Raw genomic sequence first — 25,287 nt, 5'->3', positions numbered from 1 at the left:
GAGTATCAATTTCAGAATAAATATATAATATTTCAGAATAAATATATAAATATATAATATTTCAGAGTCAATATATAATGTTTCAGAATAAATAAAATATTTCTGATAAAATAAAATATTTCTGATAAAATACAATATTTCTGATAAATCTACGATTAAAATCTTTAAGACTTTACATACAGATTGATATTCAATTCCTCTCCCTGTAGGTCAATTAAGTGTCATATGTGGTCTGTGAGTTTAAAATTTATTCGTGACAAATACTGATTATGTGTGCGTACATAAACAGGATTAGTTGGTACTTGCACGATCAAATCCCCAGGGAGGACTTGTGGTGTGAACGTGTATAAGTGTATCCTTGTTGAGCATGATTTGATTTTCCAAGATTTATTTGATAGCTGCCATCGATTACGTCACAAGCTAGATTAACCGTGATTGTCGATGTTATATTAACGATTCCCGGAGATATATGCCTGCCGCCGCCGTATAGATCGTTATTATATCTAAGAACAGTTGCTGTTGGAGCTACTTTTCTCCACGCATCGATTATTTTAGGAAAAAACTCATCAATGACATCATTCACATATTTTCTTAACCCAGCTGCACTATACCCGGGAAATTTAAAATTTGGTATATCGGCTTCTGTTAATCTATATTTATCTAACCATTATTTTGTATTAGATTCTTCAGGAAATTTTAAACTAACCATCGCTAGTGCAATTTCTTTTAATTGATGTTAAATTCAGGATTAATCGAGCTTACCGAGATCATCGTGGTCTTGTGCGGGGTTGTGTTCGTCATGATCTGCTGGAGTAATTCCGTCATTATTAATATTCGTACCTTCAACAGCACTGTTATATATTTTAATCATTTCTGAAAATTCAAAATCAGATATAATTCCATCATTGAGACTAGCTGATAACAACGAAGATAACTTCGAGTATGCGACCGTCGCTGTATATAATCTTATCATGTAATCGGATAATTTTTCATTCGTGCCAGCACATATCTTTTTTGCAATGATATTGAGCACAACTGCAATCGTTGTTGCTGTTGAAATTCAAATAGTCACAGCTACTGGTGCCATCATTATCATTGCTGACAATATCACACCGGTTTCAGCAACAACAGCGGATGATGAATAAACGATTACGTCGACGATAACTAGTCGTCGTCGATATTTCTTTACTTTTACTGTATATTGTTCGACTCGATCTTTTAAGTTAGTTTGCCATTCACACGCTTGATTATACTTACATTTCTGAACGTCGATATAGGTACTCATTATATTTTATGCAGTAACCAATTGAGGTGTTTTAGCTAAAAATTCCAAACACCACTAGAAAGATGTTGCGGTTAATTTCTTATCAGCTGCTTCCAGAATAAATATTTCCTCGTTTCCGCTATTTAATATAACAGATACAACCCCGGAAAACTTATCAGTTGAATGACGCCATGGATACGTTGTAAATATTTCAAATTTTTCAGCACTGAACACAGACAACCTGTATACACCAGTGACTGTTGCGGTATATTTGATGGTTTTATTTTGCTGCGACCATGTTGCGAATCCCGATGATACGATGTTGGTGATATGCCCGGGAGTAACTCCAGGTGGGATTTTAATCAGACTAATTTTATTAACAATCTCAGGAATCCCCTCTCGAGTGTTTTTTTAGTTGTGTCGATGTTCGTCTTGATATCAACGAGATTTATGTCAACGGAGTGCGGAGTGCCGAAGAATTTATCTATAGATTCATCGTTTTTTTTGAAAATTTCTTCGAAATCTTCCAAAAGCGCCTACGTGCACATCATACTCAGCCCGCAACGTGTATAATTTCTATAGTGCCATAGTTGACGTCGACGTATTTTTCGGTTGCTGCGTCTTCGTCGGATGTTGGATCTCTTAGCACTGTTATCTTATTTCCGTTCATGCTGAGTTCTCCCGTCATTATGTCACCGGTATTTTTCACGCGATTAGCAACACTTGCTATAATTTGATCTCTCATGGTTGTAAACGATATACTTGAATACCTGTTTCTACCGCCTTTAGTAAACACAGGGATATTATCCTTGACCGGACCAAGTACTTGTCGAATTATATCATTCCATTTAGCATTGCTGGTTTTTAGTTTACCATGTTGATCCTGAAAAATAACAACCTCATATGGGTCAACTCCAGCCAGGTTCATAATATCACTAAGATCATCATTAGTCGCGTACTTCGACAGATCAATGTCATCGGACTTTTCCTTAACGCGTGAAGAAGATCTTCCGTAAATATCAACCATTATAATTTAAGATCTGTTTAAAACGCGTTGCGCGCAACGAAGCGGTTGCTTGTATAATCATGCACGACGTTATGTGGCGGTTTGGATGATTTTGATATAGCATTAAGTACATTAATTACTTCACGGCCGCATATTGGCGGATCTGTCATTGTTTGTGTGGGTAGCGTTGAATACCAAACTTATTCGTGAAGTGGCGCTACATACTTGATAAATTCAACAGGTGGAGCTAACCCGTATGAATCAAAATAAACGATTCCACGTGGATCAACCGCGTATGATACCCAATGAGTACCAGGTCCTGAATTCGAGTCAAGATTAATAATACCTGTTTCAACACTGTTTGGTTGTTTCGGTAATTGATCTCGCATAAATACACCTCTGAAGTTTTTTTTATTTTTAATTGTTTAGCAGCATCAAGTAAATCAAAATTTGATGCTGGAGCATCTAACGAAGTGAACCTGGAAGCCTCAGACCTCTTCCCCAACGAGATCCTGGCAACCTTAGGCCGCGTCCCTTTTTTATATCCATTTCCTGTTGCTTTCTTTAGAGCCATTTCAGCAGCTGTTCCAACAGCACCTAATGCGGCTGCTTTTGCTACGGCTGGAGCGTCAGCAGCTATTTATGCCGGAATGGCCGCGAGAAGTGGAAAAACATCACCCGTTTTACTTGAGTTCTTAATCGCACCCGCAGAGAGATTAAGTTTGACTCCTGTTTTTGATTGTTAATTAGCATCGTTTGTTCTTACAATTATACCTTCTACCTCAATAAAAGCTTAAGCGGTTAGAAAATATCTACTTGTGTCATGAACTTGCAGTTCAATTCTTCCACGTTGATCTGGTAATCGTGCGTCATAAGAATAAAACTGATAATCACGTACTGATTCATCTTTAAGGACAGGTGCTTCCATGTCAAATGCTGTGTCGGATACGCGCTTGAACATTTTATTGTAATTATTTTCGTCTAACACGTTGATTACCGCGTTCGTAAAGTTCCACTTCGTGAAGTTCCACTTCCTGATATTAAACTTGAGATATTATTCCCAATTCACCGAGTCCCCGATCTGCTAACGCTGCTAGTTTTTTATTTGCAGCTTGATTTATTATTTTACTGACATCTGCGGGCATGATATCAGTACTTGGCAATTATACTGGTTGTCGTTTTCGTCTTATTAATCGTGCTAGTCTATCTTTGACGCCTACCAGCAACATTGATAATTGCAGCAGGAGCTTTTTCACGAACAATATCAATTGCTTTCATCGATAATTGTTTTGCAATAGGCACTGCTTTTGGGGCTAACCTTGTAAATAATCCCTGAATAACATCACCAAGTCCATCTCCGTAAATAACTCTATAGATTGGTAATCGTGAATTTACCGCCCTGACCTGTACGGAATTACGATGATTATTGTGTACTATCATGCTATCTTATTTACCATTTATCTAATCGCGGTGACTAATCATCAACGAGCTCACCAATAAGTTCCTGGTAAATACTGATATCCATGATGCCGCCGCGAAATAATCGCCGGCAAATATCAGCTGCTTCATTGGTTATTTCTGGTGAGTTATTTCCGGCACGTTTTCCCCCTATGAGAACTTCTAACCGTGACACGTCATTGAGAATATTGTCAGGACATAAACCAGAACCTTTTTTAGGTTCATCTTGAGGTGTTTTAAATACTGGTGGTTGCATTACCGGATAAAATGATTCAGTGGTGACCGGGTGTGTATCAGGTGAATCACTTCGAAATCCACGTGGTGAATCTGCCGGGGGTGGAGGAAGCTGATATGAAGGTTCCTGCGCCGGTGGAGAAAGTTGATATGAAAATTCCTGCTGCGGTAGAGTAAGTTGATATGAAGGTTCTTGCTGGGAGAGTTGTTCCAGTGTCTCTTGATAAAGTCTTTTTACTTCTTTATCAAGATTTTTATATTCTGGACATCTAGCTTGTTTTTTGTTTCTATATATGCGATACATCCATCTAATAAGATTATCATTACTCACTTCTTTACGACTGGGTTTTAAAATATTAGATTTATTAAATATACCAAATAACATTATTTCGTGTAATTTTTCTCTTTTAGTATTTCTAATATCTTCAACAAACCCTTCGTTAAATTTTGCAATCAATTTTAAGTTTTCTCCACCTGTTGGTTCAGATGCAAGTTTTTTTCATACGTCGGAGACTTCAGTACGAAGTTTTCCAATATCTTCACCAACGGGTGGAGGTTGAGCTGCAGCTATATCAGCTGGAAGATCTCGCAAAATCTTTTTTGTTTGTTTGGTTCTTCTTGCTATTTTTTCAGTCTGCGCTGCAGTTTTTTCTAATACTGGAAAAATAACTTTTTTCCTCTTCTCGTCATCCTCAATATCTCCCCATATAGTTTTGTTCAACAGCCGCTGCAGCTTTTTCAGTAGCTATAGTGACGGGTTTAAATAGTTTTTTAGTGTCTTCTTCGTACTCAACTTGTGATTGTTGCTGCGCTTGTAGGTTTTTTCTAAATGAATCTTTAACAGGAAGAAATTTTTTGATTGCTTCTAATCGTTCTCGTGCTATTCTTGCAGTGTAAGATTATGGGTGTACCATTTTATTATAACATAATGATTTAATTAATACAGCGGCAGAGGAGGCATGACCTCAAGTTGGTTCGTTTTTTGTAACAGTAATTTTAAATTCACGAGTTTTCAGATCAGGAAAGCAACTTACGAAAATAAATGGTCTAATTAACCGGAGAATCCTCAATTTGTTTAGACAATCATTTATTTCAAGCAAATGTTCAGCTCGAAATATTTTTAGTTAGAAGCCTTATTTCGGTTTTTGGACGCTCCCAAGGGTCGGTCTGTTCGCCTCCTCTGCTGCTGGTGTAACAGAGCTAACAGTTACATGTTGAAATAAGAATGTTGTATAATGTTATTAAAAATCTTCCTACAACATATTCACAACATATAAAACCTATATGCAAATATGATGAAAGCTGGATGCGTTTCGGAAACACATATTCCATACTGGTAGCAAGAATCCTCTTGTTGGGTAGTTTTACTAACAGGCTTTACAGCAGGGCCTTCCATTCGATTTAAATGTGGCAGGTACGTTGACAAAGTAGGGTGGGGGGTTGGGGGGACCTACTCCAATGGGGATAATTAATTTTTTTTAAAGTAGCATGGTGTAAGGTAAAAGTAGATGGGCTGATAAGGAATCCACTGAATTTACAGACTAAAGGTTCAGACATTTGTTTTTAAGAGAAAAATGAAAGAAGGAAACAATACAATAGATATTTTAATATGACTTTAATGTTTATTTTCTAGATTTAATTAAGATTATGAATCAGAATCAGTCTCCAACTCCACTGTAAAGTTTATCTATTACTTCTTCTGCTCAGGCACCTGCAAATTAAAACAAAATTGTAATGCTTAAATAAAGTCATATCATCTCAGCACTACTTACATATGCAGAAGTCATGTTAATCAGCATTATAAAAATGTATGAAATTTTCTTCCCTGCACTTGTGCTTCCCTTAATATCGTTAAGCCAAGATACAAGATAACTTTGCACTTACTTGTCATTTCTGGCAAGTGGATGGTGCAATCAATTTGCGCAAAGATAATTTATTTCATCCAAATATTTCATGTGAATCAAAATTCCAAATGGAGGCACTTGTCCGATCAGACAAGATATATGTATATTGTAGTTAGCTGTACTCTAGCTATGACAGTCTTGGGCAATAGGATAAGCTGATTTTGTTATCAGTTTAGAAATGCATCCGCTTTGGAAATACTATGCTTTAAAAGACGAATTTGCATCCAATATTGATGAAATAAGATTCATTCGGATTACCTTGTTTTTTATCATTCTGCGTTGGTTGGGTGCATATTTGAGGGTCTCTGATATGGTCTCTTCCATTCCATTTGCCTTTGCTTTGCCATTATTTTTCAAGCAGGCTTCAGCAAGAGTAATACAATGTTTTAAAATAAGTTTCACAACAAAGGATGCATTGCATTTTTCTAAATGCCAGCAATAATCAATGGAATATTTTTAAAACATGTACTTTGAAATGTGGTCTCAAGTTACTTTATCAATTCATTTAAAAATCTCTGGCAAGTCACAAGAAAAATACAATTTAAATCAAGCCATACTTACTTATCAAAACCTGACATATCACAAGCTCTTGAAATGTTTTTTTCACTTTACGTCCCTTTGGACTATACTCTGGCCAGTCTTTTTGTTTTAAGCTTTTTTATCATCCTGCATACACTATCCCCAGTTGTAAACATGCCAAGGGAGCTCAAGTAGCATATCTGAAAATAATAATAATAATAATATTACTATTTTTTGATTTTGATATTATTATTAGTAGTAGTATTTCATGATCAATGTGACAAAATATGCTTGTATATAGTTATTTTTTGCCATGGTTTTGCAAGCAAATTTATTTTCTCTAACTTGAAAATAATTTGATAATATTAACTATGCAACACAATGTGCTAACAGCAATTATAAACCAAATTAACCATCGTGAATCTATTAACTTCATAAATGACATTCACTCAATGATTGAATTAAAATAGCCACAAAATATGTAATAGTGTATATGTAGTAAAATACCTGTTACATGTTTATCTCTAAACATGTTTTGGCCTACATTCGTAAGACAAAACAGCTGACCACTACATGTTCACCCCACCCCCAAAAATAATTATACCGGCGCCGCAGAACTTGCATAATGCATATTGAGGTTCATAATAGCAAATAAAAGTTATAACAGTTTTTTTTAAAATAGAAAATAAGGCCCCAATTTACCATCTTCTTGGAGAGTTTGCGATTCTCCTCCAACCTCTGGCAAAGGCCGTCTAGTTCCTCCACTGAATCACATGGCATTGCAAGAATTTCTTCTTTATATTCTGTGTCTGGGCCTTGTGTATGAACTAGGAGGGCCAGCTGTTCCAACAAATTCTCAATATTTGTGTCCAGTTTCATAAGTACATTGAACTGGAAATCTGTAAGAGATTTGTGATGAAATTAGTTTTGAAAGATCAAGATCATTATTATAAACTCCTTATAAAGATCTGTACAGTGAACATGGGTTTAACAGTGAAAAATATTTATGGAATGAAATACATGGTTTTTGTACAGTTTCTTTGAAAATAAATGAAACTTTTTCCTATAATCCTTTATTTTTTTTATTCCCTGGATATGTTGTTTCACTGCTGGTGTCTGTAAAGTCTGCATTCAATGTAGATGGTCTAGGCGTCTGACTTACAGAAGACAATGGTATACATAAGAAAGGAAAAAAAAAAGAAAAAAAAAACAATGGAATGATGAACAGTCGACACATCAATGAAAAACAATTCATTGTTTATTTGCACAAATAACACTGGTCAACAGTGAAATCATTACTGACTTGAAAATGCCCTAATCTGTAGTATTTTGGTGTGCCGAACACGAATATAACCGTGAAAAATTTGTATTGGCTCTCGTTTTGAAGATATTCATATACCTCATTTTCTATGTTTCACTGTGTAAATTTCTCCAGTAGGACTGCAGCAACATCCGGAATAATGATGTAACATTGCATAATACCATCATGCTCACATCATCCACAGTTGATTGCATCATTTTCTGATGCAATGCAATACTAATGCCATGCGGCTGCTGAAGTAAATTGACGTCAGCAGTGTACTATACATGTGTAGGCCTATTATACTAATGCCAGGCGGCTGCTGAAGCTGACGTAAGCAGTGTACTATATAAAGCCCAATCAGATAGGTTCAGCATTTAAAATATTTTAGACGTTGTGCGAGACAGTTCAAGCTACTGTTACATAAAACTTATTATTTTATCCATTTACGTACAATAAAGAACAGTAATGCCTCGAAAGTGTGTTAATACCGCGGACAATTTTTGCTATATTTGTGGGGAAGTGACATTTGCCAACCAGAAGAAAAGTATCAATTCTCAAGTGAAGAAGGCATATCATCTTTACTTCGGATGCAAGGTTGGTGACCAAGACAAGCCTTGGGCTCCGCATATATGCTGTGCTACATGTACAACACAGCTTTCACAGTGGTTGAATTGCAAAAGGTCATCAATGCCGTTTGCAGTCCCAATGGTGTGGAGAGAGCCAAGCAACCACCTAAATGACTGTTACTTCTGCTTGGTTCCTCCTCTTTCCGGCGGAATAACGAAGCGAAAGAAGTCGAGAATAGTCTACCCAAACATTCCGTCTGCATTGAGACCAGTTCCACATGGTGAGGGACTTCCTATTCCAGAACCTCCAGCAGAATATTCTCTTGATTCATCTGACGAAGACAAAGGTGAGTCGACCTGTTCTTCTCCTGGTCCATCAGCATGCAGTGATCCAGATTTTCACTGTGGTGCATCATCAACCCCACACAGAATAACACAGGAAGAACTAAATGACCTGATTCGTGATTTGGACTTATCAAAGAACAAGGCAGAATTGCTAGGATCAAGACTCCAACAATGGAATCTTCTAGAAGAAGATGTCACAATTACTGCATATCGAAAGCGCCACCAGCAATTGGAGCCTTTCTTCAGAAAGGAAAGTAATCTGATATTCTGTTCCGATATTGAGGGCCTCATGAATGCTTTAAAAATCACTCATGACCCACAAGAATGGAGACTATTTGTGGACTCTTTGAAACTGAGTCTCAAGGCTGTGCTTTTGCACAATGGAAACATTCTTCCATCTATTCCAGTAGCGTATGCTGTCCACATGAAAGAGACATACGATAACTTAAGGCAGCTACTGAATTCCATTGAGTATAACAAGTACAGCTGGCACCTCTGTGGTGATTTGAAGGTAGTTGCCCTTTTAATGGGACTGCAGCAAGGATATACAAAATACATGTGTTTCTTATGCGAGTGGGATAGCCGAGCAATGGAAATGCACTACATGAGGAAGGAATGGACTCACAGGCAGAATGTAGCCATTGGAGAGAAGAATATCCAACACCCAGCTCTGGTTGAGGCTCAGAAAATCTTGCTACCACCCCTTCACATCAAACTAGGTTTGATGAAGAACTTCGTGAAAGCCATTGACCGGACTTTGCCAGCATTCCGATACCTGCATGAAAAATTCCCTCGACTCAGCGAAGCAAAGATTAAAGAGGGAGTTTTTGTGGGTCCTCAGATTCGAGAGCTTTTCAAAGATGACCGGTTCAACAACTTGCTGGAAGGTGACGCGAAACAAGCATGGAATGCTTTTCGCCTAGTTTCTACAAACTTCCTCGGAAATGTTAGGGCAGAAAACTATAAGGAACTAGTAGAAGACATGTTGATGAAGTATAAGAAACTTGGCTGCAATATGTCTCTAAAGATTCACTTCCTTCATTCCCATTTGGATTTCTTTCCTAGCAACTGTGGTATTGTTAGTGATGAACACGGCGAACGTTTTCATCAAGATATCGCAACAATGGAACAAAGATACCAGGGAAAATGGTCCACTACAATGCTGGCTGACTACTGCTGGACACTCCTCAGAGATGCTCCCGAACAGCTGTACAAGAGACAGGCGAAGAAATCTAAGATGTAGTCAATGACTTGATTTTTTATAGGTAGGCTATTACAGTTGACCTTTTACTATTGGAATGCATTTCGTTATGTAAACATTAATTTCTTGCAGATTACAAAAAAACTAGAGCCAATTTTGCAATTTGACTGTCATATTCGTGTTCAGCACATAAAAATTGATAAGAATTGACTAATTTTATTTCAGTAACATGACTTTTGTAAAAATTTGTTGTCCAGTGTAAGTCTTGAACAGCATGTTTTATGACCTATAATTTAATTAATTAACATCTCACAATGTTCTGAAATAACATTATCTAAGCTACAAGAGCTTGTGCTTTCATGTCATAATCTTCCATTTTCCAAACAAATTGTGATGTTGACTCAATGTATATGACCTTAGCATTGAACACTAACATTCAAAATGTCTACAAGATGACAAGACTTATCAATTGAAGTGACAATAAACCAATGTGTTTTACGTGCATTGAACATAAGCATTTTTAAATGCTACAAAATGTGTTTTTAGTGTACTGCCACAAATTACCCAACATTTTGTCAAACATAAAACAGTTCTGCTACATTAGATGAGAATTAAATTCATGAATACAGTGTATAATTGACTTACTTGTATTTAGAGAGCTGTAAATGAAATAAGAGATTATATAAAAGTCAACACCTGTAGTATTTGTTTCATTATTATATAATGTACATTTTTTCCATCCTCAATACTTACTACTTGCAGAGGAACTGGCAGAGAGAAATCTGTATATTCTCCACTCCAGAGTGGATGGGGATGGTGATGGTGTTGTCCTTCTGGATGCAGCTAAATGTATAAAAATAATCACTAGTCCTTAATTGCAGTAAAAAAAGAAACAAAGAAATCAGACTGGATTTTTTCGCATGTAAACAAAATGCATACTGGTTGCAATGACCACTGTATATAAGGCAGTGATACAATATATCACAAAATGTATTCTTTTTTAACAAAACATCTAATCTCATATATACATCATCATGAGTATGTAAGTACTCTTAAACACATCTTATTAAACAGACAGAAAAATGATGAAATTTATACATACTTTTGATAAGGAATTTCCAACTGTGGCATGGTATAAAAGCAATTGATAAAAAGAGACCAGATAAACTAAATAGAACATACCAGCAGGATAAGAGGAAATCATGGAGTCTGCAAAATACTCTCCGTTTCAGGAGGTTTTGGATGAGATGGCTGACCAGAAAGGTTTCCACTTGAGATTTTCATCTTTTTTCAGTTCTTCATTTTCATCTGAAATATCAATGAGAACTTGTAAATACTGTATGAGTCCTTGAATACACACACTGACTTCTTGTCATATACAGGATTTGCAGAACAATCGCTAGCAATATTCACCACTTTTAAATCCAGCTGGTGAATTTTCACCATGAAATGCATTCGAATGCAGTGAATAATCCTGGATAAAAGACAAAGTAGTGTACAGAAAAGTGCAATAACTTAGTCAAGCTCCAGACAAAACACAGATATGATTTATCTCTGATTCATAATGACGTTTCTTGTGATACACATTTTACCAATGCAAATTCCATTGAATTTTGTAAATTAAATGGTACAATTAAGATATGTATGTCAAGAGATTACTAATCTTCAGCTTTCCAATTAATGCTAAACACAAGTATCAAGTCATGTATTTAGTGTCTCACCACGAATAAATGCATTCTAAAGTAATCCTCCTAGAGTGCACCAAAGTCATGTGAACTTGATCCAATTCCAACATTACTGCTGCTTGAGTGCTTAGATCCAGTATTGCCTTCACTAACTGATGTTATTAATAGCTCTCTCTCATCAGCATAATTCTCATAATTTTTCAAAACTCCCATTGTAAAACCTCTGCTGAAGAAACAAACATTACACCATAACGATTTAAAGAACTACTGCCCGGTTTCTAATCTCCAATTCATATAAAAAATCTTAGAAAAGGTTGTTCGATCCCAGCTTGTATCTTGTCTGAATTTAAACAGTATTTTTTGCAATGTACAATCTGTATATCGCCCTTGCCACATGATACAAATTGTGTCTGGAAATAAATTTCACTCAAGCCCAGTTGATCTATGTTATGGTGTTCCACAGGGGTCTGTTCTTGGAACTGATCTCTACATTCTATACACTCAGCTGCTCTCAAGTGTCATAGATCATCATCCAGTGTCTCACCAATTGTACACTGATGACACCCAAATATACAAATCTAGATACCCAACTGAAGTTGATGCTACCATCCAAGGTGTGGAGATGTGCATTTCTGATGTGAAATCATGGATGACTTTTAGCAAGCTGCAGATGAATGATGATAAAACTGAGGCCATTCTGATCACAACACAAAGACTTTCTCATTCACATCCTTTACCTCACATAATAAATATCAGCAACACCAACATTAAATTCACACATTCAGTACAAAACCTAGGTGTTACTCTGGACAGTACTGTCACATTGCGCCAACATGTCATGAACATATGCAAGGCTGCATATCTTGAGCTGAGACGCATCAGCTCTATTCGCAGATATCTTTCAGATGATGCCACTAAAACACTTGTGTGTTCATTAGTACGTTCAAGACTGGACTATGGTAACTCAATTCTGTCTGGTTCATCTTAATATCTACTGCAGAGACTTCAAAAAGTTCAAAACATAGCTGCTTGTATCATACTTAGAGTACCACAATCAGAGCACACCTCCCCGCTGCTCTGTACCCTACACTGGCGTTCCATCCGATCCAGAATCAAACACAAAATTTGTTCTCTGTGCTACGTTTCACTTACAGACTCTAGTCCAACATACCTATCCGACCCCACCTATGTGTACACACCAGCAAGATACTTACGTTCCTCTTCCGACAATCGTATACTCATTATTCTCACTATGAAAACAAAGTCATATGAACAGCATTCTTTTGCATGCCAGGGCCCAGCAACGTGGTATGAATTGCCCACTGAATTTAGACACAAAAACGCAGTGGTCCCATTCAAGAGTGCTCTCAAAACTACTTATTCCGACTGCAAAAACAAACTTAAAGACTTAATAATGTTAACTACCTTAAATATTCTCAGCATGTTTTTTTTTATGTTTTCTAATTTTATGGTGTTTGTTTTTGTAATCATATCATTGTGTATGTTTTTATGTTGTCTAATGTTGCAAAGCGCTTAGAGCTTCTAAGGTTTAGGCGCTATGCAAAGTCCTCATTATTATTGTTATTATATTTGGCTTGGATGAATATTTTTAAAATCAGTGGCCATAACTAAAACAATGGGATTTTGTTTTCTGATCATAAAAGTATGTTGGACACCATCCATGATGTACAATGCTGTCTGACATTTCTATGCACTTAAGGTTTCCATCTCAAATATTAAAGCAAAATTCATACCGAATTTGACAGATTGACGAAAATAAAATAAAGCAATGCTTACCATTTGAAAAGAGGCAATTGTCACTAGAATATTCTATTCAAAATGATATTAATTTTGGACACAGGGGATACCACCCCCATGTTTTCCTGACTCGTGATATGTCGGCCTATTCTGTGCACAGCTTTGAAAAGATGTAATTTGTATCCATCGAGCTATAGAAATGAAATACATTTATTGTAGACTGTTTATGTCAGCACTTAAGTTGAGTAATTAGGTCAGGTTTATAGCTAGTTTTACAAAATTCAATGTAGAATGCCAATAAATGACAAGATATATTTTTGCAAACTAAAGTGATCTTGTAAAAAGATTAGTAAAGTTTAACATTTTATAAAAAATAAGCTATTATGTGGAAGAGAAACAACAATGAAATAGGATGCAATGTGTTTACGTCTTGTTGATGGGGGAAAATTACTAAAGAATTTAGAAACAGACTAAACGCTGGGGAATTTTTTGAGAATTTATGTTCTAGCGACAAGTTTACATATTGGGTAGCAGACGATTTTGTATGCGCGGGACAACTTCTTGCAAAATTGGAAACTTGGATTAAAATGCAGTATTGTTTTAAGGTATACATTACCATATTTTATATAATGTATTGTATGATTCTAAAAGATGCATAGTTAATCGGAATTTCTGGGTTAGAGATTCAAGAAGGTCATGGAGTGGGTCTACATGTTGACTAATAATTTACTATTTGATCCCCTAGGTGATTTTTCAATTCTAAATTAAAACCAATAATACTTAATGTATAACCAAAAATGCGACAGCCTGGTGGAGAGGCGAAAATGGATATAAAAAACGTCCATATAGCCTCAGCAAATTTAAACTGAATAAATAGGGAAAAAATAATTAAACTAATCAACAAGACAAATAATGGTATGATTTTCATACAAGAAACACAAAATAAGTTGACTAAAGAACTAATAACTTTATGTGAGGAAAAATTAAATGGGGTTATAATTGTGAATGATTATAAGGAGATGTAAGGGGAGGGGTAGCTACTTTTATCAAGAATAAAATGGGAGTAACTTGGGAGCAAAGAAACAAGGGAAACTTTTTTGCAGGAAGATTGATACAAATTGTGATAGAGGACACTCATTTTATAAATGTATAAATACCTGCTAATAAAAACAAAAAGCAACAATTCATTGAAAACCTATTTAAATATGTAGAAACAATTTCAATGCCCCCCCCCCCCAATCTGTGTTGATATTGATGGAAATATTGTGGATCTGATGTGCAATCTTACTGCATGCAAATCTTTCCAGAAAACACCTATATACTGTTTAGACACCGGTATTTGGTAATAGCCATATCTAGCGCAAAATTCAAAATGGTCATAGGACAGAAGGTTGAGTAGCTACAATGTCATAGCCTCAATGTCTCCACGAAGTAAAGGTTGTAATATTTGTGCTAGGGTTGTGCTATTCCACGTCGATTTACAAGTCACCAAACAGGATTTGATCTGGAAATATTTTTTCGCAAAAAGATCTCCTCTGCCATTGGTAGCTCAATGGCTGGGAGAAATACTGGCAAGTCAGATGTGTATAAAATGTACAGCAATGTGTGCAGATAAAATTGTCAAAAATTTTTGCAGGTTTTAATTAAAGGGCTATATCAGCCTTGAAAGTGCCAGAAATTATCATTATAGATGTGGCTTGAGTCTACATGTTTTCAGTTAACAAAAACGGAGTATCAAAGCTAGTAACTGGCATCCTTGATAATTTAACTAATAACTATTTTTAATTAACCATTTCAGACTTTACAATATATACTCCATTTCAGACTTTACAATATATACTCAATGTGTTTATACGAATATTAAGTTTCTGTATGTCACTGTTTAAGTTTTGATTTTCTCTGTTTTATTTCATTTGATACAAACACATGCTGACTAATCTTGTCATGTGTTGTATCTCGATGATACTGTAAAAGTGCATAGCTTAACACAGGTTTCGAACCCTTGCTATGAGCAACAGCAGTAAACATGGCATGTACCACGAGAAATCAACTTTTTTTCTTCTTCGCTATATACTCATTAGGTACTAATGTGTAAACTATTAAGTTGGTAATTTTGTTTAATATAATTATTGTGCAGATTTACTAAATGTACTTTTGCGATACTAAGTCCCATGTTTGTTTAAAGGTTCTAACAAGCTGGGGGTTTTATGCAATATATCATAAGTATATAAGGTGTTGTGGTCTGCATGTATGAAGAGAGCTCAGCAGCTTTCTAACTAATACTGCAATTACTATGAGCTTTTTTAAAACTTATTTATTTTCTTTAAGTTGTTTTTTACTGTTCTGTATATAGTTTAGGAACTTTAAGCAATATTTTGGACTAGTCCGATAACATAAGACACATCACACAATATTTTTGTTGGTGGGGCTGATGGGTCTTACTGCGCAACGAAGGGTGCTATGTGGAGCGTTTTGATGTCGACTAACAGTGTAATGAAAGTCAAATTTTCAGAAATAGCACACACAACTGGTAACAAATAACAATGCATTTCTACAAAGTAAAGTTATAATGTTTTGTCAGACTTTACTTACCCTGATGTCTTTTCTCTAATAAATTCGAATTCTCACAAAAGAACCGGACCTGTTTTCAAGTTTTGTTGGCCTACATTTCAGTTGGCTGGAAAGCGATGAAAGTCAGGAATGCCAAAATCGGGTTAAGCTGAAACATTATTCTTTAATGAAACAAATAAAAATATGTTTTGCCTATTGGAACTGTAAGCAATGTTTCGTTTCATTCAAGAAACATATCCCCCACATGAACCTACTTAAACATACTTTGGCGTATCTCGACTACCGTTGTATTGCAAAAAATTCAAATGTATGTCAATGGAACATGAAAATGTGTCCATTTGCTAGTGTCATATTTTCACTCCACCAGGATAAAGACAGCACTGTAAGTATATTACTTACACATAAATTAGTGGAAGAGTGTCGATATAGGTTGCCAAGTGTGTGAGATATTCCTGAAACTTGGACTACTCATTCCGATGTCAATCGACATTGGAACACATACACATGGACGTTATTTGGGTAGTAAGACATAGCACTAAAACAAAAACAACAAGTGCTATTTCTTACATTGTAGAACTATATTTTGGACTTGTACATTTTTGTTTAAGATTTTATTTAAGCACAAAATATTTACTAATGGAAAATTGAATGTGCTTTTCTCTATTCTAAATTATATAATTAATATTCATTCCTAACTTATTTTACAAGCAAACTACATATAGTTATATCATTTGGTATAAGAACTTGGCTATATTGTCAAGTGAGTGTTGTCTTCACATACCAACACGTTTATTTTGTATGTACTGATTTTTGTATTTAAGACTCTAATTCCATGCCTGAGATATTTTTCTTATGCTGCAATAAATGATTCAATTTCTTATACAGTATAGATCCAAAAATATTCTTTGGGATATAGAATACCCAAGTCATTGTGAGTGTTATCCATGCTGATTTGATCTTTGCAATACAATTTAATAATTACTTAATCCATGATTTGATTGAGTTTTTTTAAAACTAGTAATTTTGTAAAAATGCATTTCATTTTTTTGTAATGTAACAAATCCAAATCACACACACACACACACTTAATCTAGCACTTCATATACATAATTCCAATGTCTTCACAAAAAGCTCAAAATGTCAAAGTCACTGTGAGTGTTATCTTCACTGACAATATTCTAACTTCAAGTCAACAATATTTTATTATCTAGCAATCCAGAAAAGCATAATTTAATGACTTTTTTCTTTCATAATTTACTAGTTGTCTAAGTCTGAGGTGGGCAAACTATTGTTCAATGTAGCCACAGGTGTGGTGAATGAGAAGTGAAAAACATAATACCATGCCACAACTGAGCCAAACCTACATAGCCAATTTGCCACTTGTGGTAATTGGTGACATGGTTGCCCACCCTGGGTCTAAGTCAGTGTGACCGTTGTCATTACCAGCCTGAAACCCAATTTAATGCCATTTGTATAAATTCATTTCAAATAAATATTATGATATAGTTGAAGTGTAAAGTCAAGCAAGTATTCTGTTTGGAGATTTTACATTTTAGATATTACAGTAAAATCATATTTTCTCTTGTGTAGCAAACTTTATTGCAACTGGTTCCAAAATAGTAAATCTTATTCAATTTTGATTCACCAGAATAGGTATTAATACAATCCTGAATTAACTGTATGGTACTAAAATATACCCTGATCTTGTGTGAGATTGTAATATACAGAACTATACCTCAACACAACAATAATATAATGAATTTATATTATATCAAGACTGTCATGGTTATGAACTCCAACTTTATTCAGGTTTTTTCATAATAAATGATCATCTTGTGTTATGGTTGAAAAGAAATCAAAGTTAAGTTGGACTCCATTCTCTCCACAGTAGTGAATGGGGACGATATAACGACAATGGGAATTAGCATTAAAAACACCCCTGGGACGATATAGCGACAATGGGAAATTTAACATTACGAAAACCCCTGGGACGATATAGCGACAAGGGAAATTAACATGGGAAAAATATTTTGGGACTGTTGTACGACACAGGAAAATGGACCAGGGTCGGGACCCTATTTTAATACGGTCCCGACCTGATGGGTCTATGGAAATGGAACAGGCGAAAATTGAAACAGGGAGGGGTCTCTATTATTTTTTTAAAAAAAAAAAATTAAAAAGGGGTAGGCAATGAAAGTCAAGGTCTTTTCGAGATAATGGAGTGGCCCTGAAAAGGGCCTTTGGTTTTATGTTAATATTAAGGTATGTTAACATAAAGGGCATCTTCGACATCTTCTTCTTCTTAAACTTCGTCTAACTGTAGGACCATAGATTAGGACTCTTTTGACGCATCCTTGCCTCTCCACATAGATCCTACGTATCCATAGGCTGGTGTCTGTCCTATGGACAACTGTCCAGTTGGATCGGACATACATTGGTATGTCCGTCCGGAACATCATGGATGATACAAGCGTGGAAGATTGTACATCGGTCCACATGTTGAGGCGCCGAGTAACAGGTGAGGGAATGCAGTGTACTGCACTTATTTATAGGGAGTGGAAGGATTGAAACGGATTGAGTTCGTTCACCAATCGAAACACGCGTTACAAAATTCAGTCAGCCCACGTCCAATCCGAAGAGAGCAGTCTGTGACGTCACGTAGTCTATATAGTTTCGCTAGCGCCTGTGCGCAGTCAATCTATGCGACAGTTTTTCAACATGACGGAAACTCAGAAAACGATAAATTGGGGTGCACCGACAGTGGAGACTACCCAAGGGAACCCGGACTTACTTTCAGAAGGAGGTGAATTGGGATTTTGTGGATTTTCTTACCTCGCAAGAATTTGTTCCGGAACCTTTGTCACCTTCATTACCGCACGTGGAGAATTTTAGACAGAGACAGAAAGAAGAATTGGAGAAATTTGTACAACAGCAAAAGGAAGCGGAACAAGGTTTTATCCTATAGCAACAGCAGCAAGAAGAAGAAGAGGTAAGAAAAAAACAACAAGAAGAAGTAGCAGCAGCAAAGAAACAAGGGTGTCAAAATCAAACGGTCACGGTACTGTTAGACATTTTAGCGGAGTTAAGAAGTCTGAAACAAATGTATCAGACTTCTTCATTACGACCAAAGAGAATACGACCTTCCCGAGCCAAACACTCCAACCCTGTGACTAAGCCTACCGTACCACCCTTAGTGATTTCAACCAAATCATCAACATCATCATCAACAGTACGCAGTCCAGAAGTAGGCCTTGGGCGTGGCAAAGGTTTAAGGCAGTTAAAGTTGATTGTTTAAACTCACCCCTTACACCAAAAAAGACCCTTTTCAGGGCCACCCACGTCTATCGAAAACAGACTTTCAATTGCCAAAAACTAAAAAAAAAAACATTTTACCCCTAAAGTACGTGTCTGTGTATGAGTGCGTGAGTGTAGGTTCTTATTTTAAAATCAAAACCCAAAGACACTTACCTTTCTATACCTAATTTTTTCTTTTATAAATATTTGCAATCCAATTCACAATTCACAACAAATCACTTTAAAAAGTTCATAAGACTTCTTCTGTCTCTTTGTTTACTCTCTCTGTTTTTTCAATTTTTTCACCGTCACAGTCTTTTCCTCTTCTTCCTCCTCGCTTTCTTCCCTTCTTCTTTTCTTCACCTGTTTCTTTTTCTTCACCTGTCTACTTTCTTTCTCTTCTTCTTCCTCTCCATAATCCCTTTCTTCTTCTGGCTCCTCTTGTTTCTTAGGGCAATCTGGAGACCAATGTCTTTTTTCTTGACAATGATAACAGGTATCTTGACTTTTGTCTCTTTTCGACCCTGTTTTGCTTTTTTGACAGGTCTGGACACTCTGAAGACCAATGCCCTTTCTTCTGACAGATAATGCAAGTATCTTGACTTTTATCTCGCAAGGAAGGAGAGTAGTCCGGCGACTGGTCTGAAGAAAATTTTCTAATGACCCCTCGCAAAGCTCTGATGAAACGTTCGATCTGGGTAGTCTCTTCCATCGTTCTACTCGGTTTGAGAGTGAAATGAATAGTGAAAGGACAAGACACATACCCTTTATATACGCTGGTCTGCCATGACTATAAAGTAGCCCATGGTGTTTAAACTTTAGTCATTTGACTTTTTGCTTTCAAGATGAAACGATCCAATTCATTTGAGAAGAAAGAAGAACAAAGTAAGAGGCAGAAACGTGATCTATCTCCTCGTACCAGAGCTGAATTCTTGGCACAAATTCATGCTAGTGATTTTGAACAGGACATGAGTGAACCAGAATTCAAGCCCAGAGAGTCTTCCTCTAAACAAAGTTCACCACCCTTAGTCATCCCTGAAAAATATTATTCCATTCGAGAGACAGAAAAGCGCTCCTCTAGAAAATTTGAACCACGGCCTACACGTACAGGGTGAAGTTTAAAAATTTCAAGTCCGACGTACCGTTAGAGAAGGCAGAAGGGTTTATCACCGAGATGTGGGATTCTTTGCTCACCACACTCAAGCGACAATGTCGTGCCAAAGAAGACGATCACTTGAGACCTTCCATACAACACGACGGCTTGAAATTCCCTGTTTGGATCGAGTTTAGTAGCCCTGCAGAATTGACCCATTCCAAAGTCATGGACAAAATTCAACACGTACAACGATCCAATGACCAGTTTGACATCACCGACGGAAAAGCCACACTGTTTATGACCCACGTCTCTCCTCCTCAAGGGACCGGACAACGCAAAAAGATGCTATTGGTGAACGACCTTCGCAGCATTAAGCGTAGCCTCGTCCAAATTCACAACCCTCATGACCAGCTGTGTTTAGCAAGGGCTATTGTGGTGAGACGGTCCGTCTCACCACAATAGGTCCTATGCCAACAAGAACGACACGGCAGAATGGAAAAGAGCCTTGAAAACTATTCAAAAATCGGACCGAGCCAAACAACGAAGTGAAGCAGAACTCCTGTTACAACAATCTGGTCTGTCCAAAGACACACCCTGTAGCATTCCTGAAATGCAAACATTGGAAGATGTCTTAGCTCCAGGCTACACCTTGAAAGTGCACCCTCAAGATGTGCGTGGGCCTCTGTTGTTTCGAGGCCAAGACTTTAAAGATGGAAAATACATTCACCTCTATCATCACGATGACTATTTCGACACCATTACCAGGATCACCGCATTCCTGGGATACGGTTATTACTGTGAGAAATGTAACTATGGTTATAATAATCGAGAGCAACACAAACATTGTGGATCGAAATGCTCAGCATGTTTGGCCTCTCCACCCTGTCAAAGCGAAGGAGAAGAACGAGTGCATTGCTCTACTTTTCTGCGCACTTTTGTTAGTCCAGCCTGTTACCAACAACATTTGAAGACGCAAGGTTCACAGAAGAAATGCGCTTGTCAACTCCTGAGATTGTGCCCCGCGTGTGGACAAGGCATACGTACCAATAGTGTCAAGGAACACATATGTTCAGGAAAGAAAAAATGTCACATTTGTCACCACATCGTGGACTTGGAACATCAATGCTACGTGCAAAAATACCAAATCCAACCAGAGAAAGAGGACGGTCACAAGAAGAAAGGCAATTTCATCTTTTTCGATTTCGAATGCATGCAAGAGACCGGCATTCACATTCCCAATTTCTGTGTGGCTCATAGAGCGTGTGAGAAGTACATTCAAGAACCTATCTTCAGTCATTGCCCTCAGTGTAACAAGGTTCCTGGAGTACGTGAAAAAACCTTTCGAGGACTGAACACGCTAGCCGATTTCACCCGATGGGTCTTAGACCCCATCGACCAGACGTGGAGCCAAGAGGACATCGAACGTTACCGAGATTGTCATCGTCATGCCACGGTGATGGCTCACAATTTCTCCGGATACGATGGACAGTTTCTTCTCAGATACTATACGGAACATGGCACTGAACGTCCTAAAGTCACTTTGAACGGAGCCAAAATTATTTGCATACAAGTGGGACAAGTACAGTTTAAAGGTTCAATGAGTTACTTGGCCATGCCTTTGAGTCGAATGCCTAAACCGTTTGGAATGACAGAAATGGCTGAAGATTATTTTCCTCACTTTTTCAATACGGAAGCCAATCAACATGCCGTTCTACCCCATTTGCCTGAGGCTCACTATTACGACCCCGACAACATGCTTACCGAACAACGAGAAGCTTTCTACTCTTGGTACCAGGCTCACACCTCAGACCCTTTCGACTTTCAGGAAGAAATGCTAAATATTGTCGTTCCGACGTGGACATTTTACGTCGATGCTGTGGAAAATTTCGAGAACTGTTCATGGAACACGGAGGGGTCGATCCTTTGAAAGAAGCTTGCACCATTGCCAAAGCGTGTTCCTTAGTGTACCGGCAACGATTCATGCCTGAAAACACCGTGGCTGTTATCAGTCCTCAAACGACCAACTATGTCAAACGTCAATACTCGGTCAAAGCCTTACGCTGGTTACATTACTTGTGCGACAAGGAAGACAAATGGATTCAGCATGCCCGCAACGGAGGGGGTGAAAAAACCATAGGAACGCATTCGGTCGATGGCTGGGACTTAGAAAACCCCAAGATCGTGTACGAGTTTAACGGTTGCTTATTTCACGGATGTCCCGTGTTACCCTGACCGCGGCACTAAAAATCAGTTTTTACAACGAACCATGGAAGACTTGTACCAGGCTACTTTTCAACGACGCCTAAAGTTAGAACAGGAAGGATACCAAGTGGTGGAAATGTGGGAACACGAGTACAATCACCGTTTGAAAACCGATCCCGAGTTTAAACGCCTCGTGGAAAGTTACCAGTTCATGGACCCCCTGAACCCAAGGGATAGTTTGTACGGAGGAAGGACCAATGCCACATGTTTGCGTTACCAAGCCGACGAAGATAAAGGAGAAGAAATCAAATACTTGGACGTGTGTTCGCTGTATCCCTACGTATGCAAACAGTGTCGTTTTCCTGCAGGGCACCCGCAATTGTTAAAGGAACACATCGACCTGAACCACATTCAACAATACGAAGGCTTGATCAAGTGCAAAGTTTTCCCTCCCACCGACTTGTACCATCCCGTGTTACCTCACCATTGACAATGGCAAACTGATTATTCCCTTGTGCCGTACTTGTGCCGAAACGTGCAGCCAATACCAGCCTTGTCAGCACAGTCAGGAAGAACGCGCCTTGACGGGGACGTGGGTTAGCGTAGAATTGTTCAAAGCTCTGGACATGGGATACCAACTGTTAGAAGTGTACGAAATTTGTCACTTTCCCAAGACACAACAATACCACAAGGGTGACCCCACGCAGAAAGACGTTTTTGCAGACTACGTGGATGCCTTTTAGAAACTAAAGCAGAAGCCAGCGGCTATCCGTCCTGGAGTCACACTCCCGAAGACCAAAAGACATTGAAAGTGAAATACTGGGCACAAGAAGGCATCTCTTTAGATCACATCGAGAAAAACGAAGGCAGGCGATCGTTTGCCAAAGTGATGTTAAATTGCTTGTAGGGCAAAATGGCACAACGTCCGTGTTTACCCGAGACGGAGTATTTGACAGACCCTTCCCGCTACTTCCAGATGATTCACGACAAAACCAAATTTATGAAACACGTGGACGTCGTTCGCGAAAATTTGATCTTAGTGAATTACGAAGAAGATCTGGACTTTGTACAAGACGACCCTTTTGGAAATGTCATCATTGCGGTTTTCGTGACAGTTCATGCTCGCTTAATATTGTACGAAGCTTTAGAACTGTTAGGGGAACGCGTCCTGTTCTTTGACACGGACAGTTGCATTTACATCGATCACCCGAGTCAACAGCACCCTGACATCGAAGGAGACCGTTTAGGAGCCTGGACAGACGAGCACCCCGACAACAAGAATCTAAGTTTCGCGAGTGGCGGTCCTAAAAATTACGGCTACCAATACCGGGACAAACAATGAGAAGTGCACACGGAGGGCAAGGTGAAAGGATTGACTCTGAATCATCGTACCAGTCAAGTGGTCAACTTTGGCGTATTGAAAGAAGCCTTGCAGTCTGGAGAAGATGAACACTTTAAAGTGACCACCTATCATCTCATCAAGATTGCACGTTTACCCACTCATCACATCGTCAGTCGACCCTTGGAAAAAGTCTATCAAATCGTGTACCAGAAGCGAGTGCGACTTCACAATCATTTCACCTTACCGTATGGACACGTTGGTATAAAACATTGGTTGTAAGTGGATAGTCACTCACCAGAAGGATGACTTCGCCACAACAAGAATCGAGTGAGAAACCCAATGAGAACTCCAAGTTCAAACCCTACCATTTTACAGTCTTCTTACCTGACTATTGTGATTGTGCCCGTGGATTGGACACGTTTCAAAAATGGCCTACGAATAGGGAAGGATTAACTTCTTCGCATGTTTTAGCTAGAACAGGATTTGTCTACTTGGGACCTGAGTCTGGATTGGGATACGAAGTACAGTGTTTCGCTTGCGGACTGAAGTTACGAATGGATCTATGCATCTATAAAGATTCAGCTATTATGGAACATACTCGATGGTCTCCGCACTGTCCTTACATTTCTATGGCCTTTCCACCCATTATACTACGGTACAATTATGATGCCACCTTAGAGACGGTTCCTTCCAAAACGACATAAAAAAGGAACGATGTACAAGCTTGAGACTGCATTGCGCCTAGTATAAAAAGGGGCTATGGTCAAGATCGATAGTTCATTGTGACTACCAAGAGCAAGCGAACAAGATGAATACTTTCAGAGAAACACAAAACAAGTTCAGACAGGTACAATTCAGGTATTGGGGACTCTAAAGTAGAATGCGATTGTGTGCCTTGCGATGGAAACGATGTTGTACGCTGTGATCTTAGCGATGCCGTAAAGCATCATGGGAACTTTGTTCTCACTGCCCCTATCATGGAAAGTGATACAGTGCGTGTTGAACCTGAAGGATGCAAAATCGATGTCCCTGGTCATCGTTGACACTTTATTGGGTTTCATGGTCGATGTGGATGTTCACCTTCACGTTTACCCCCCCCCCCCACGGATGTCATCCAGCCCTGAGCAAACTCCTGTCCATGTCACCCTTCCCTCATCGAAACGAACCTGTAAAAGACGAATATTCATTTCCTGTGCGTTTGTCGGAATACTGCGACTTTGAAAATCGTCTTCAATCGGTCAAAGGAAAATGGCCTAAGTATCTGGGAGGACCGACCCCCGAAGAATTAGCCAGAGTCGGATTTTTCTACTTGGGCGAAGGGGATAAAGTCAAGTGGTTCAGTTGCGGTGTGTCACTTCACTACTGGGAACCACAAGATTCGGCCTACCTGGAACATGCCCGATGGTCACCGAATTGTCATTACTTACCCTTAGTGGGACCGAGACATTGAAGTAACTTACCATGTCGTTGAAGAAGAAACCAGATTGGCTAGGAGTCAAATGTTGGACATCACCGAGACCAGTATTTAAACTTCATTTC

At 38.1% G+C, this 25,287-nt stretch overlaps 1 long non-coding RNA gene across 2 annotated transcripts in view; it reads right to left on the bottom strand.

Moving 5' to 3' along the window:
• Positions 1 to 7,093: 7,093 nt before the first annotated feature.
• The window catches only part of LOC149790177 (uncharacterized), a 164,124-nt gene continuing 145,930 nt past the window's right edge, over positions 7,094 to 25,287 (bottom strand). Inside the window, exons 4-5 of one of the 2 annotated variants that reach the window (XR_016423801.1) lie at positions 10,554 to 10,643; positions 7,094 to 7,284 (exon numbers count right to left, since the gene is read on the bottom strand). This is a non-coding gene — a long non-coding RNA (uncharacterized LOC149790177). Of the gene's footprint in view, positions 7,285 to 10,553; positions 10,644 to 10,940; positions 11,109 to 25,287 lie in introns of those variants that run through there. The other variant, XR_016423804.1, reaches the window with a different exon arrangement.

Source organism: Sinohyriopsis cumingii, chromosome 10 (assembly GCF_028554795.1).
Source record: "Sinohyriopsis cumingii isolate HCF-2022 chromosome 10, ASM2855479v2, whole genome shotgun sequence".
NCBI classification, from domain to species: Eukaryota; Metazoa; Mollusca; class Bivalvia; order Unionida; family Unionidae; genus Sinohyriopsis; species Sinohyriopsis cumingii.
This window is presented reverse-complemented; position numbering and strand designations above follow the sequence as displayed.